We start from the raw sequence: 15,600 nt of genomic DNA, 5'->3' as shown, positions 1-15,600 counted from the left end.
GACTTTTTCAACAAACTGGAGGGGACTGAGGATAATAAATTTTCTTAGGAAAATCATATTAAAGTTCAGTTTGCTAAATCAGCCTCCTGATCTTATCGATGGTGGGTGCTAGTTCTGGCCGCAGAACCAGGAGGTGATAAATCCCTCAGGCTGAGTCCACAGATTGTTATCCGGACTGAGGACAGAATCCATGGGGGAGGTCATCTAATGGATGGGCTTCTATGATACCAAGCTGGTAATGTTGTTTGATCAGATCGCGAACATTATTCTCCCCTGGTCTGTGTGTCATTCCCATCACAAAGCTTTCCACGTGGTTGAAATTTTCCTCTTCTCCTGGTGAGAGCTGCAGAAACACCTGTTATCTATATTCCTCAGTGCTTTCAACATCCAAATTCCCTGGCTTACTGGGCCAAAGCGTTGCTGGGAAATTGGGGGAACAAGGCTGGGGATGGAGGTTTTGTGACGCGGCCAATTAATACAAACCCGTGTGATGTAAGTGCTTCTCAGAGAGCCTTTGGTGCTGAGGAGAGGGGCATAAAACTGGGGGAGCTTCTTGCCTTTTGGGAGACTTCACAGCAGGTGGGATGTAAGGTTAAGTAAGTGAATTTTTTTAGGAAGCAGTGTAAGGGTTGGCATTGGCTTCATTTATTGATTGATGTACCCAGTAAGTGCTGAGCACATTCTGTGAGCCAGGAACTGTGTAAAACACAGAGGAAGGGCTGCGTGTCCAGTCATTCCCTCTCTAGGGCAGTGCTGGCCAAATCTGCCACTGCTTGATTTTGTCCAGTCCAAGCACTAAGATTATCTTTACATTTTTTAAAATTGAACTGTAGTTTACGAGACTGTTTTAGTTTCAGGTGTATAGCAAAGTGATCCAGTTTTTAACATATATATGATATAGAAACCCATAACATACATAGTTGACTTACAAGATTGCTTTAGTTTCAGGTGTACAGCAAAATGATTCAGTTTTTAATGTATCGCTGGTAAAGAATCTGCCTGCAATGTGGGAGACCTGGGTTCGAACCCTGGGTTGGGAAGATCCTCTGGAGAAAGGAACAGCTACCCACTCCAGTATTCTGGCCTGGAGAATTCCATGGACTGTATAGTCCATGGGGTTGCAAAGAGTCGGACATGACTGAACAACTTTCACTTTCACTTTAATATATATGTAATATTATATATAACACATATTTATAATAACATACAACACATGTGTATTAATATATACTGTATATTAATATGTCATATAATACATATTCATTCTCCTTCAGGCCCACAGTAGATTGAAAGATGCCTACCTCCATCTGGGAGGGCAAACTGCTTTACTGAGTGCATTGATTCAAAGGCTCATTTTATCCAGAGATACCTTAGCAGACACACCCAGAAATGATGTTTGGCCGTTTCTCGGTCCTCTGTGACCAGTCAGGTTGACACAGACAATTAACCATCAGTTTCTGACTGATCCTGGTAAGCTGATTATTTTTGGAGACTAGAAAATGCCTTTTCTAATTCATACATTTGTGATGAGGATGAAATACGTTTCAAACTTTGCCATATAAATCTGACATTATTACCGGTGGCTCAGCAGTCATGAATCTGCCTGCAATACAGGAGACTTAGGTTCGATTTCTGGGTTGGGAAGGTCACCTGGAAAAGAAAATGGCAACCCACTCCAGTGTTCTTTCCTGGTAAATCCGGTGGACGAAGGAGACTGGCAAGCTACAGTCCATGGAGTCGCAAAGGAGTCAGACACGACTTAGTGACTAAGCAACAATTACTGTTATTATTTCCTATTTGTCAGAGGCCCCTTCTCATTTCTTCTGTAACATAGGTGACTTTTCAGAGATTGATAGTTGCCCACTGATAGCTTGCCAGAATCTGATCTGTACACATTTAGTGCTTCCCAGTGGGGGAAGTCTGCCGGAGAAGAGGGGTTCTCTTGGGACCAGGGTGTGTCTTATTACCCACTGGGTACACTGACATTTTCTTACCTCTTTGTTGATCAAAGCTTCCACTTCCAAGCACTAAGGAACTATAAGCAACCGTGAAAACCTGTAGAAAGGTTCCTGTCTCTGACAAACAGACCAAACTTTGACCAGGACTTTTCTTTGAAATTTTAAAAAAATAATAAAGAAGCGGTGGGACCTTCCTGAGCCCTGGCTCACTTTGTTTCCTGAAAAAAAAAAAAAAAAGACAACGTTTAGGTGACAGATGGTAAACCTCTTCACGTTATAGGCATCTCGCCTTCCTGGGACCATTGGAAAAGCACTTTTCATATTTCCAAGCAGTTGATCGTTGATTGTGTTTGCTACTTGTGAAATATCTGGGGAGAAAAAAAAATATATCCTGTTGCTTTTAAATTTATGCAAAGTATCTCACCTTGGTAGAAGGCAGTTTTCATCAAAGGGAGAAATGAGCAAAGAGAGCGAGAGGGGAGAAGAGGAGGGTGGGGAGAGACGAAGCGAGAAGTGAGGCATCTTAGGATGCCATCCGTACCCTGCGCTGTCAAAGAAGAGGCAGGCGCAGAGAGAAATGATAGCAGGAGGGGATCATCAACATCTGGAATTCACTGCTCATCATGTCTTAGTTCAGTCTAGGTGAAACTGTTATGAAAAGATCTATTCTGCTTAAATCCATTCATTTTCACAACAGCGGAGAGAAGCACCAAGTATAACCAATTCCATTTCGCAGATACGGGAAGTGAGTACCTAGTGTTCTATGACAGAGGGGCTGGAGAGGGAATCTAGAAACATCCATTCCCTGGGCCAGCTCTGGCTTGCCACAGCCTGGTTCCCAGGGGTCCCTTGCTGCCCTTCCTTTGCCAGTTCATCCTTTTACTTCTAACAGCATTTCCTTCTCTAAAGTAATTAGGAGCACTAGTTCTGAGGTTCTGCCATTTGGAGAAAGAATGATTTTTTAAAGTTGAAACTCTCAAACTCTGGAGTCAATCTCTCGAGCTTTCCCTCTGGTTTTAGATACTAAAGGGCAGAAATGCTCACTGTTCTTAAAGACAAGATAAATCAAAAGCAAGAGTTAAGCCTACAGTTACCCATCTGTCATAGAAAAGATTTTCCCACCACTGCTGTATTTGGAATTTGCAGTCAGCAACATGTGTCATGTCAATTGCTTCCCACCGTTTTCAAGCTCCCTATTTTTGAGAATATGACAACCTAACAAATATGCTTTCCCCCAATCACAAAAGTCAGTTTGATATCCTTGTTTCTCCTTAATAGATAAATGTCCTGAGACAGAAATGGCAAATGGCTTTCCTTGTGGTCTTATCAAAGTCGATGGAGGAGTCAGCATCCGGAATTATAACTCTGGAACTCCTAGGAAGGCTGACTAGTTAACATGCACAGTCCAATCCTGGACTGACCAGACTGTAGCAAGACAACGAAGAGGGACTTTCTTGGTGGTCCAGTGGCTAAGACTCTGAGCTCCCAGTTCAGAGGACCTGGGTTTGAATCCTTGTTGGGGAACTAGATCCCACATGCCACATCTTAGAGTTCTCATGCTGCAACGAAAGATCCCTCATGCTACAATGAAGATCGAAGGTTTGGCACACTGCAACTAAGACCTGATGCAGTCAAATAAATATAAATATTTTTAAAATAAAATGAATAATAAACTAGAGAAACTCATTCCCTGGGGATATGAGTAGTATATCACAGCATCCATCCACAGCGATCTACATGCCTTCCAAAACTGAATAGATATTACATGAGGAAGGAAAACCCAGCCATCTCAGAATCTCTAGTTCCTCCAGCCCTCTAGGTGGTCCTTGGGTAAGAAGCATGTTACGTTCATTCAACAGGCTCTGGAAGATACAAGATGGAAACTGAGAGATGGAAGTGCAAATCTTGTTGCTGGCAGCTGTACAGTTCCTAAGCCTGAAACAGATGAGACATTCATTAGTCCTAGCTATCCCAGACACAGCTTCAACTGTTGATTCCACAAGGAAAGGACTTGATTCAGAGTAAGGTGTTGTCCCCATTGTCTCTAAAGAACCTGTGCTTACAGAATTCAGATTGGTTGAATTCAAAGCTACCTTGGAGTCTAGTAAGAGGCAAAGGGCAATTTCAAAAAGATTTTAATTACGTTATGAGATTGAGCTGTGCTGGGCCACCACACCCCTCGTGACTCTATCAAAGTCTGGGAATTTGAGGTTTCTGAACTGGCTTCTACTCAGAGTGACTGGAGCCTGGATTCCAGTAGCAATGCTGCAGATGCTCATGAAATAGGATGACCAGCTCCACAGAGAGACAGTCTTACCACCCTCAGCTTGTGGCTATCTTTTCCCAGTTCTGCTCTCTGACACTTACAGCTTTATCTATGTGAGGACACCTGGGACTGGAAGGAAGTTCCCGTCTCAGAAAGCTCAAGGTAAGATGGTTATGGTTGAAGAAGATCCAAATTAAATCCAGTCTGGAGAGCTGACCTGCTGCTTTCCATGATGACCTTTCAAGTCATGAATAACTAGAGTCAAGTCCATCGTTGAAACTGAACCCAGCAATAGGCCTGATCTACTTGGATTATCTTGGCTTCAAAAGGTAAGTTCCTATATTGTATCCCTGAACAGAACCTTCCCATTCATCCTTTCAACAGACATCTTTGTGGACCCATTCTAGATCAGGATTTGATTAGAAACTGCAGATACAAAAAGACTAATTAATAAATGGACCTTTCTCTTGAGGACATTTTGGTGGGTTTTACAGTAGTATTTCTAGGAATCACTATGTCAACCATAGTATTGGATGGGGCAAAATCAGGGTAGAGTAGAAAGGATAATTGGGGACCAATCTCAAGGCCAAATGACCTTGACTACCTGATCTGAACTCTAGTGTTTCTGCTGGGACAAAAGCCATGCTCTGAACCTTACAATTTTCCTTTTTTAATTGGAGGATAATTGTTTTATAATGTTGTGTTGGTTTCTTCCATACAACAACATGAGTCAGCTGTAAGTGTAACACATATCCCCTCCTTCTTGAACCTCCCTCCCACCCCACTGCCCTCATCCCACCCCTCTAGCTGTCACAGAGCACCAGGTCGAGCTCCCTGTGTTACACAGCGACTTCCCAATGGCTATCTGTTTTACATGTGGTGATGTATATGTTTCAATGCCTCTCTCTCAGTTTGTCCCACCCTCTCCTCCCCCTGTTGTGTCCACAAGTCCGTTCTTTATATAAACCTTAGATTTTTTGACTGAGGCCTTGATATGCTATCCGGCACTTAGGAATCTCTTCTACCTAGCGTGGGGCTCTGATAAGGTCGGACTTCTTAAACCTTGACAATGCCATTTTTTGTACCATTAGGCATCTCAACATCTTAGTAACTTCCGCTGATAAGCCTCACCCAGTGGGCTAGGCATGCTTAGTCACTCAGTTGTGTCCAACTGTTTGCGACCCCATGGTCTGCAGCCCCCCCAAGGTCCTCTGTCCATGGGGATTCTCCAGGCAAGAATACTGGACTGGGTTGCCATGTCCTCCTCCAGGGGATCTTCCCAACCCAGGGATTGAACCCAGGTCTCCTGCATTGCAGGTGGCTTCTTTACCATCTGAGCCACCAGGGAAGTCCAGACCCCCATTTATTTATGCCATCCCAGACTAAGTCTGAATTTGCTATAGCCCTTTGGTCTTGTGGATTTGCTTCCCTTCTTCCTTCCTCCCTCCTCACTGGGACTAAGATCACTGGCTACCCTCCCATGGGGACCACCCAGATAGTAAAGTGAACATGTCAACTCCAGCCCTACCTATTTGTGGCTTTTTCCCTCTCACCTTGTCCTGTGGCTGAGAACCCAGCATGCCTTTCAGACAAAATCTAATTGCTCGGATGCTGTCTGGATGAAACCTTTACCAAGGAAGACCTCACTCTTAGAGTCATCTTCACCATGCTCCCTCCCTTGTTCTCCTACCACAGAGTCCTGTGTGTGTCTGGGGGAGGATAGCAGTCTGAAATATGCCGTCACTTTTGGCCTCTAGATGTGAAGGTGGTTCCAGACCCAATTGGGAGGTAGAGTTGACCCCAATGATCAGTCTTAAGAACTTCCTTTGGCCATCTCCTCCAGATCATTGTTTAGATCACCTTCAACATAAGAGTTAAACCAGCACTTGGGGAGTGACAGACCTGGGTTCTAATGCCAACTCTGCCTTCCACTGTAACATTTTTTTGTGCCAAATGGCACATGGAATCTTAGTTCCCTCACCGGGGATCGAACCTGCACCCCTTTGCACAGGAAGTATGGAATCTTAACCCCCTGGACTATCAGGGAAGCCTCTCTTCTATGAGATTTAATGCTTTATTTAACTCTCTAAGCCTCAGCTTCTCTGCCTGGAAAACAGGGCTAATCCTCTCTCAAAGGATTGTTCAAATATTTAAATGACATGGTGTATTCATAGGCATAGTGCACAGTAAGAGTTCAAAACATGGCAACTATTATTCTTTCCTACTGTGATGGTTAATGTTTGTAAGGCTTTGCCCTAACTAGAATCTGAAAAGAGACTCATCCCCATACCTCCCCACAAATTCAGGAATTAGCCATGTCACATTGTCTTTTCCCTCCCAACTCCTGTCGTATTATGCAATACGAAACAATTTGCGATTAAAGTGATGAATTAACTGTTAACTGCTAAATATTTAATGTCAAGAAAAAGCCATTTAAAGCCCATAAAAATCAGGCAATAAATCTGAAGACTGTGGTGGAGAAATGTTATATTAACTTAGATTTTGCAATACCCTCATATTGTCTTATATCAGACATTTGCCAATCGGAGATCACACAGCACATTTACTGCATAAATTTACGAACATGTTTCCGGTATCCTCATCCATTTTCTCTGTGTTGTTTTCTCTTGGCATTTATAGCAGCTTCAGTTTGTCACCGTGCAAGGATACATGATTTTTAAAAATTTTCTTCCAGGTTTGGCCCTTGTTTAGTGGAGTGCATTTAAGGCCAGCTCACTTTTCTTCCACCACTCTTAAAAAAAAATCAGGGTTTTTTTTTTTTCCTAAGTGTAAGTGATCGAATCTAAGACAGCACTGGAAAGGAGCTAGACCCCAAGGATGAGATGCTCTCGCTTCCCATCTCTGCCAATAATTCACTCTCAGAACCCAGGTTGCTAATTTTAATGTATTCTACTGAAGTTGCTGTGAGTATGATAATACTTGCCACAAAGCAATCCTCCAGAGGTACAGAGGGAGTTAATGAAGTAATAACAAGGTGAAAATGCCTATGTTTATAGAATATTCCTTGGATTAAAGTGATGCGTTTGCTGAGTGTATGTTAGTTGCTCAGTTGTGTCTGACTCTCTGCAGCTCCTTGGGCTGTAGCCCACCAGGCTTCTCCGTCTATGGGATTCTATAGGCAAGGATACTGGTGTGGGTAGCTATCCCCTTCTCCAGGAGATCTTCCCAATCCAGGGATCAAACCCGGGTCTCCTTCATTGCAGGAGGGTTCTTTACCATCTGAGCCACCAGGGAAGCTAAAATGGTCATAAGTGAATGTGAATCAACTGAGAGTTTCTGGATCTTTCCCTGTGTTGTCTTCACTTTCAGGAATGTTTAATTCTCTTCTTCTCTACCTATCCACAGGGATGCCTTATACAGCTACAAGGGTTGTGCACTGCACATTTCTGGGAACCCCATTCGCACAGACCACCATGTAATCAGCTGTTCATATCCTCATGGCTCGCCTCTGGGAGGCCTTTCCTGATCCCTTCAGGCCTCATGGATCTCTTTCTCAGTGGACAATCAACAGTGCTACAAGAGGTGCCTCAGAGAGGTGCCACTGACCCCAATATAATCAGAGGACAATATTCCATCAGAGCACCTAAGAAGAGCTCCCAAGAGAGCACCAAGAAGGGAGCTTTAACCCCTCAGTGAAGTTGGGCTACCACAGAAAGCCACAGCAAGGGTTCCTGGGTCAAGGAGGAACTCAGCCATTGCCATAAGGAAACAAAAATGGATGTTCAGACACAACCAGCTCTTTCTGAAGAGCTGAAGTGAGATCAGCTGATGGTCCAGCCTGAGGTCCCACTAAGCATCTCAGGATACTACTGCCACAAGTCCCTACCTAGGAGCTAGAATAGAGCAGGTCCTGTGCACTTCTTTCAGCCTAAACTTCGATCCCTGAGAGCCATCAGAACTGGGTAGTTGAGCTGCAACTAAATCTCACCTGGCTTCAAAGAGGAACCCAGAATCTCTCTATTAATATCATTCAGGCCTCCAGTCCAGCTCCTGCTGCAGACCATGACCTGACCCGTTGGCCGAGTCCTTGAAGCCTGGCTGGTACCCCTCCCCATCACTGCTGTGTCTACTCTCCAGGTCCAAGAGGCAGCCCAGGACAAGGCAGCTGTAGTAAGAGTTTGACAGTTGTCACATAGTACCTCAGACATGTGTTGAACATGGTGCCTGACCACTTCAGCGTGGAGGATACTGGCTGAGTTGCACTGATCTTTCTATCCCCAGGGACCAGCACAGTGATGAATACACAGTGAGTATTCAGAAAAGAATTTGTTAATACTGCCTTGCATGTAAAATGAGCAGTTTTAAATTTCCTAAAGTAATAAAAAGAGCATAGCTCTAGTGTCATCTATTTTTTATTATCTCGTGTTTACATGCCTCTGGTTAGTAACCCAAACACGTTTCCATGGCGAATGTGGCAGGACTATGTGATTGTGGGCTGGAAACTTTCTCTTCGTTTTGAAAAAGCTATGTGATTATCAGAACTATAACTTTATCTTCCTTTGTAAATTATTTCTATTATTTTGTTGCTCACTTGTCACTGCCAACAGCCTCCTAGAATTGGCTTCCCCTGCCATGTAGTTGACTATTTAGTGAAATATTCTTAGAAATGTTGAAAGAGAACTAGGACAGGAAATTCCCAAAGGACAGAATCAGAAAAAGAGGGATAACATTTCTGTGGGACTAGATGACTTCATTTGATTCTTACCATCCCATTCTAGATGAGAAAAACTAAGTCTCAGAGTGGTAAGTCACTACTTAAGATAGAGCAAGTCTTTCAAAGGTGAATTTGATTTAAATCCAGATATATCTGACCCCAGGACTCATACATGGTTTTTTCACATGTAGTACTTCGGAAGAAGTTGGGTCAGAGGATAACTTCACAATGAAAGGACCGTACATCGAGGAAGTAGGTGAGAAAATGTATATTCTACACAGATCGCTTGTTTGATGATGAAAGAAGGCAAAAAGTGATAACATTCCTGCAATATCTGCACTTGATTGTATCCAAGAGAAGGGCAAGGATCACATCACTCTCGTTTACCATTGTCTCCCCACTGGTTAACAAAATGCCTGCCTCCTAATTTGTGCTGAGTGTGTCAAATAAACTTCAAACATCTGACATGAGGATTTCTTACAATTAGATCTCAGTAAGAATGGTCAAATACACCTTTATTGGTTTTAGCTACTATGCTTTCAGACTGTTTTATGAACATAAAATCAGTGGTGCCTCATAGCTTACCCTTAAAACTTTCCTAGGTGGCAACTGAGAAAAGTGATTTGGAGATGTTTGGTTTGGAATCAGGGACCATCCAATGTGAGAGTCACAAGCTGCATGTGACTGATTTTATTTTTTTATTTATTTTTTTTTTGACTAATTTTAAATAACCTTAAATAAAATTAAAAATTTAGTTCCTGAATTGCACTAAGTACCTTTCAGACCTCAAAGCCGTGTATGGGTAGTGGCTACCACATCGGATAGGGCAATTAGAGAACATTTTCATGGTTACAGAAAATTCCATTGTCAGTAATGGCAGAGAGCACAACCTTTGGCATCAGGCAGACCAAGGCTGAATCCTAGTCACACTATTCAGTAGTCATGTAACCATGGACAAGTAATTCACTGACATCAGAAAAAGGGAAATAACAGTAGTATCTGCTTCAGCCTAGGTTTCCAGAAAATACAGCCTAAAACAGAGGCCTATTGCACAAGTATTTTACTGGGGAGTGTCACGCAGAGAACAAGAGTAAAGGATGGGACAAGGGGGCGAGTAAAGAAGGAACAGAGAGTGAGCCAGTTGCCGGTGTATGTTTGAATGGGTCTCGGCTATAAGCAAACAGCAACTTGATTTTGCAAGACTTCTGGAAAAGACATATAATGTGCAACTCAGATTCACTTGTCTGGGAAATGGAGAGGGTGGGAAACATTTACCTATTGGTTCTCACCCTCTTTGCTTCCCTCGTTGGAGGTGATACTGATATTCATCTCTGAACAGTCTAAGCTTCGGTTGCCTTGATCACTGAAATCCTCACCATCACTGAGGTGCCCCCATTGACTCCCTCGGTTGTGGACTTGGTCCTCCCTACTTGAGCTGTATCACAGCAGCTCCTGTGGCAATCTGAGTCAATCACCCTTGCCAGTATAATGGCTCCTTTCTTAGTCTCCTTGTCCTTCAACATGAGGATCCCAGTGCCATCTGGTGTGAGTTCAATGACTGGGTCCCCTGTTGCCATCCTCCTCTCCACTACTGTGTAGTCTAGCTATGGGGGAAATAGCAGCCTGTAACTTCCTTTGGCTCAATGCACATACTATAACCGGGAGCAAAATGTCACAACTCAGCAGGGTGTTAGTCCTGATATGGAGCCTTATTGGGGATGACCCTCCTCAATAGAGTATTCTCTTTGAAGGGTTGCTTCTGAATAAGAGGATGCATGGTCAGACCAGAGGATCCAGTGGTGCTGTAGCCATCATTGCACCTGTTTTCCATAACAAAGGACCTTTTCTACTAGGCAATGTAGTACTTTATTCTATGTTAATACATCAAACATTCTGTAGATCAATAACTGTGACTCTGGTGGAGGCACTGTGGGCTGAAAGGCAAACACCTATGTAGAGGAAGTATCAGTTCTGTGAAGGGCAGATTTCTACTCCCTCTGGGTTAGAAGGATGTGATATAATCAACCTGACACCAAATGTCTGGGTGGTGACCTTGTGGAATGGTGCTGTATCAAGGACACTGATGGTCATTGTTTTCAGATTGGACATTTAATGTTCAGACTTGGTGAAGGCGGACCCATGCACAGTCTCCATTCCTGCCACCGTGGGTACTCTGTCTCTAGACTCATTGTCTGCCACTGGAGTGGCTTAGCAGGAGACTGGCTGACAACATAGGATGAGTGAACCTGTCTATTCACCTGACTGTTGAAAGCCTCTTCTGCAAGGAATGTTCTCTGTTGGACATCAATGACAGACACAAAGATCTATACACTTTCTCTTTATCCCTTGGGGTCCATCCACATGTCTTTTCCCCTGACTTCTCTTCCAGTTTCAATTCTTTCAAGCCCCTGACCAACCGTCCAAAGCATTCACCACTCCCTAGGAATCTGATTTGACCATCCCTCAGGCTACCTCTCCTCCCATTGAACATGGAACAATCAAGTATACTATTGATCACTGCTCTGGCTACTAAGAAAATTTCCCTTTACCACTGGACTTAAAAAATCCACTTTTGGATGAAATCCGGCACTAACATATAATGCCAACCCATCTGTGAAGTAAATTCTTCCTTTGTCTATCATTTAGATATAAGGACACCCTCCTCCCACTCCATAAAGGCATTAGTATGAGCTGAGGAGCAAATGCTGTGCAATATGGGTAGAATGGGAGCCGGGCCAACTAATCACAAAATTTGCTTGTGAATTGTGGACCCACTCTGATAGGATTTTGAATGTACTGCTCATTATATGAACTGACTTTATGACTTGGAAGTTCTGGTAAGAGTGAGCTCAGAGTGCTCAGTTTGGATTTCAGAGCCATTTGGCAGCCCAGGTGTTAATCTCTGCTAGAGCCCGGTAGGACACCAGGAGCTATTACTGAAAAGGAGAACAAGTCTCTGATTCAGAAGGATGGTCTTGCTCCAGAAACCTGCTTTCATCCTCAGGCAGGGTTTGCCAGAATCTTCACCTGGCATTCTTACCCACCAGGGATCTCCCTGGCGCTACTCAATCTGCTGGGTCATGTGGCCCAAGCGACAGGGCAGTTTGCCCCACAGTCCAGACTTATTTCTGAATTCCTTTTGTGTTCCAGATCCTATTTGAAGATGGAAGCCTTTCTGACCACCTGATAAATTGGTCAGAATAGTATTTTCAACTGCAGGTCATGCTGGGGCCCGAATTCAAAAAGGTTCATCAAACATTGCTCGTCCTTCTTAATGACAGGATGTGTAAGATACAAAAACTTGTCCTCTACCTTAGACCGAATATCTATGGTCATCCCAGATTTGATGGACTTCTAAAAATTTTTATCACTAAGTATGTGTTTACAGGAAACATAGAGGAACATGCCAAAAGATACTACAGGGATGACATTAACCAAATCAAACCTGCAGGAAAAATGACCCAGTTTCTTTAGCAAATCAATTGCAAAGGAAAAAACCAGAAAGATGGAAGAGGAACTGATAGTTAGAGGAGACTTTAAAAACATATTAACTAATTGCAATGTGTAGGGTTTTCTCTATATTTAGTCAAACAACCAACTTAAAACATTTTTGTGACATTTATGCAACAACTGAAAATGTGAAAAATGACTGATAATTTGATGGTATTAAGGAATTATTAAGTATTTTTAGATGCAAACATGTTATTGTAATTATGTTGAAAAGAAGTCTTTTAGAAGTACTGTATATATGGAAAGTTTATGAATGAACGGATATAATGTCTGGGATTTGTTTCAAAATAATATGGAAGGGGGAAAATGAATGAAATTACAGTTGAAACAAAATTATCTAAGAGTTGATCATTATTGAAGCTAAATGAGGATACAGGGTAGTTTGTTGTATTATTCTGCCTAATACTTTACTTTGGCCAAAAAATTCATTTGGGTGTTTCTGTAACAGTTTAGGGAAAACACAAAAGACCTTTTTGGCCAACCCAATACATGTGTGCAATTTTCTATGATAAAATTTAAAAAATATTTTTAATTTACAATTTTAAGAATCATTAGTAAGTAATTATATCTCTAGTGCCTGCAACCTAAGTCTTTGTAGAATTTATCTCCATGCACTGGTTCACTTACAAGAGTGTCTGGGATGTTTGCCATCCCATTCTCATCAGATCCCCTTAGCATGATGGTATTAATGTCCTGGTGGAATCTCAGAACAATCAAGTCCCTGCAGACTCTACTAGGGCAGAGACTAGAAAAGTCAGCACAGCCCTCAGGCAAGACACTGAATGCACTTCTGTGCCTCTCATGTAAAATTAAACTGATTCTGATCCTTCCTCTACAGCTCTGGATGGGGAAAAAGGCATCTGCCAGATCAGTGGGCACATATCAAGAGTTAGGGGCTGGGATGATCTGTCTGGGGCTTCCCAGGTGGCACACTGGGAAAGAATCCATCTGCCATTGCAAAAGACGCAAGAGACACAGGTTTGATCCCTGGGTTGGAAAAATGCTCTTGAGTAGGAAATGGCGACCTGCTCCAATATTCTTATCTGGAAAATTCCATGGAGAGAGGAGTCTAGCAGGTTATAGGGGCTTCCCTGGTGGCTCAGATGGTAAAGAATCTGCCTGCAATGCAGGAGACCCAGGTTCAGTCCCTGGATTGGGAAGATCCTCTAGAGAAGGGGAATCTACCCACTCCAGTATTCTTGCCTGGAAAATTCCATGGACAGAGGAGCCTGGCAGGCTATAGTCCATGGGGTCGCAAAGAGTCAGACATTCTGAGCACACACACACAAACATACACATACACACGATCTGTTTAGTAAGGCAACCACAGATGGCACAGCAGCTAGTTTGAGGCTATGACCTAGTTAAGGTTTACGATTGTCGTCCACCATGTTCTACCCTGGATTTTTTCTCTTTGTTTTACAGCGTGCAGACAGGTGAAGAGAACGGGAATATCACAGGACCCACTGCTCCTGCATCTTTTAAGCCTGTAGTGGTAGCACTAATCTCACAGTTTCCTCTGAGATCTATTGTTGCTTTACTGTCTTGGCCATGAAGGTGGGGCAGGAGGGCAGTGACGAGAATTGCCACCCTGTCTTTCGTATCATTAGTGGCTTTTATTCTAGAGGTCAGAGAACTAACAAGAGGATTCTGCCAGCTTCTGAATACATCCATTCCAAGGACATATTCAGGGTCTTTCTCATAGCAACCCATGCTGAGTGTAAGCAGAGAGGCCCCAAGGCAGAAAGCATGAGACTGAGGGCAGGTATCCCCAGGTTTCCTCTTTATGAAGCTGGTTGGACTTCGTGCAGCACTGGTTACCAAGCATTGGCTAGATTAACCGTAAGTGAGGCTCAGAGGATTTGAAGTGGTATACAGGGAGAGTCCTCCCTGGAGGAGGAAAGGGCAGCCCACTCCAGTATCCTTGCCTGGAGAGAATCCCATGGACAGAGGAGCCTGGAGGGCTACAGACCACAGGGTCACAGAGAGTTGGACACGACTGAAGTGACTGGGCGTGTGCAGAGAGAGTCCTATACAGTCAAATCTGTGTCAAAGGATTATTGGGAGGATTAAATGAGAAAACCATGTAACGCTGCATTGCACATCACATACTTAAGAACTCAAAAACTGTTAGCTAGTCTGTCATTACTGTCATTATAATTATTATTATTTCCCTGAGGAATAGACCTTTTATTTAGGGAAAGAGCAAGGTGCAGAAAGCTTAGATTATTATACTACTACCTCCTATCATCTCTGGGATGCTTTTCTTAAGAATTCATTTGCTTACTTGGCGCCATAAGGCATGCAAGCGTAATTAAAACTAGGGTAGCGATTGCCATTTTACCTCTTCCACCAGAATCTTTCCTGGTAATAACAAGTCATTTTTTTCAGCTATCTTCCCTTCCATTATTAATTAATTTTTTACTCAGTAGTATGCTACTGAGTACTTCTCATTCCTTAAATTCTCTTTTCGGAGGCCTGTTGTGATTTCATTATGGCACCTGGATTCTGAGCTATCCTCATTCTGAATTTTACTGACTATATTATCAGGTTCATAAAACTTGCTTCCATGAAGTGGAAAATCTTAGAAATTTTCAAACTAGTCCAGAGGGAAAACATGAGGCAAATAAAAAGTTAGCTATTTAAAAGACAGTAAGAACTTCCCTGATGGCTCAGTGGTAAGGAATCCGCCTGCCAGTACAGGAGACAAAGGTTCGGTCCCTGATCTGGGAGGGTACCACATGCTGCGGAGCACCTTAAGTCCATGAGCCACAGCTACTGAGCCCACGCTTTAGAGCCTGGGAGCCATAAGTACTGAGCCCATGTGCCACAACTACTGAAGGCTGCATGTACCAGAGCACGTGCTCCACAAGAGGAGAAGCCACTGCAATGAGAGGCCTGCCCACCACAACTAGAGTCTAGCCCCTACTTGCCCAAGGAGCAACGAAGACCTAGCACAGCCAAAAACAGATAAATAAGTAAATAAAATTATGAAAGAAAGCAAAATGGCAAATAAGGAAAAAATAAGTATTGAATAAAGAAGAACAGCGTATGGATGTGATGGTAGATATAAACCTGAAAGTCAGTGCTGCTGCTGCTAAGTCACCTCAGTCGTGTCCGACTCTGTGCGACCCCATAGATGGCAGCCCACCAGGCTCCGCCGTCCCTGGGATTCTCCAGGCAAGAACACT

At 43.2% G+C, this 15,600-nt stretch overlaps 1 long non-coding RNA gene across 1 annotated transcript in view; it reads left to right on the top strand.

Annotated features, from left to right (window-relative positions):
• The window catches only part of LOC145523151 (uncharacterized), a 36,008-nt gene extending 26,642 nt beyond the window's left edge, over positions 1-9,366 (top strand). The window contains exons 4-5 of the long non-coding RNA XR_014066387.1: positions 7,591-8,491; positions 9,091-9,366. This is a non-coding gene — a long non-coding RNA (uncharacterized LOC145523151). The remainder of the gene's footprint in view (positions 1-7,590; positions 8,492-9,090) is intronic.
• Positions 9,367-15,600: the final 6,234 nt, after the last annotated feature.

The sequence above is a fragment of the Giraffa tippelskirchi genome, chromosome 10 (assembly GCF_054371585.1).
Source record: "Giraffa tippelskirchi isolate mGirTip1 chromosome 10, T2T-mGirTip1v1.2.pri, whole genome shotgun sequence".
Classification (NCBI taxonomy): Eukaryota; Metazoa; Chordata; class Mammalia; order Artiodactyla; family Giraffidae; genus Giraffa; species Giraffa tippelskirchi.
This window is presented reverse-complemented; position numbering and strand designations above follow the sequence as displayed.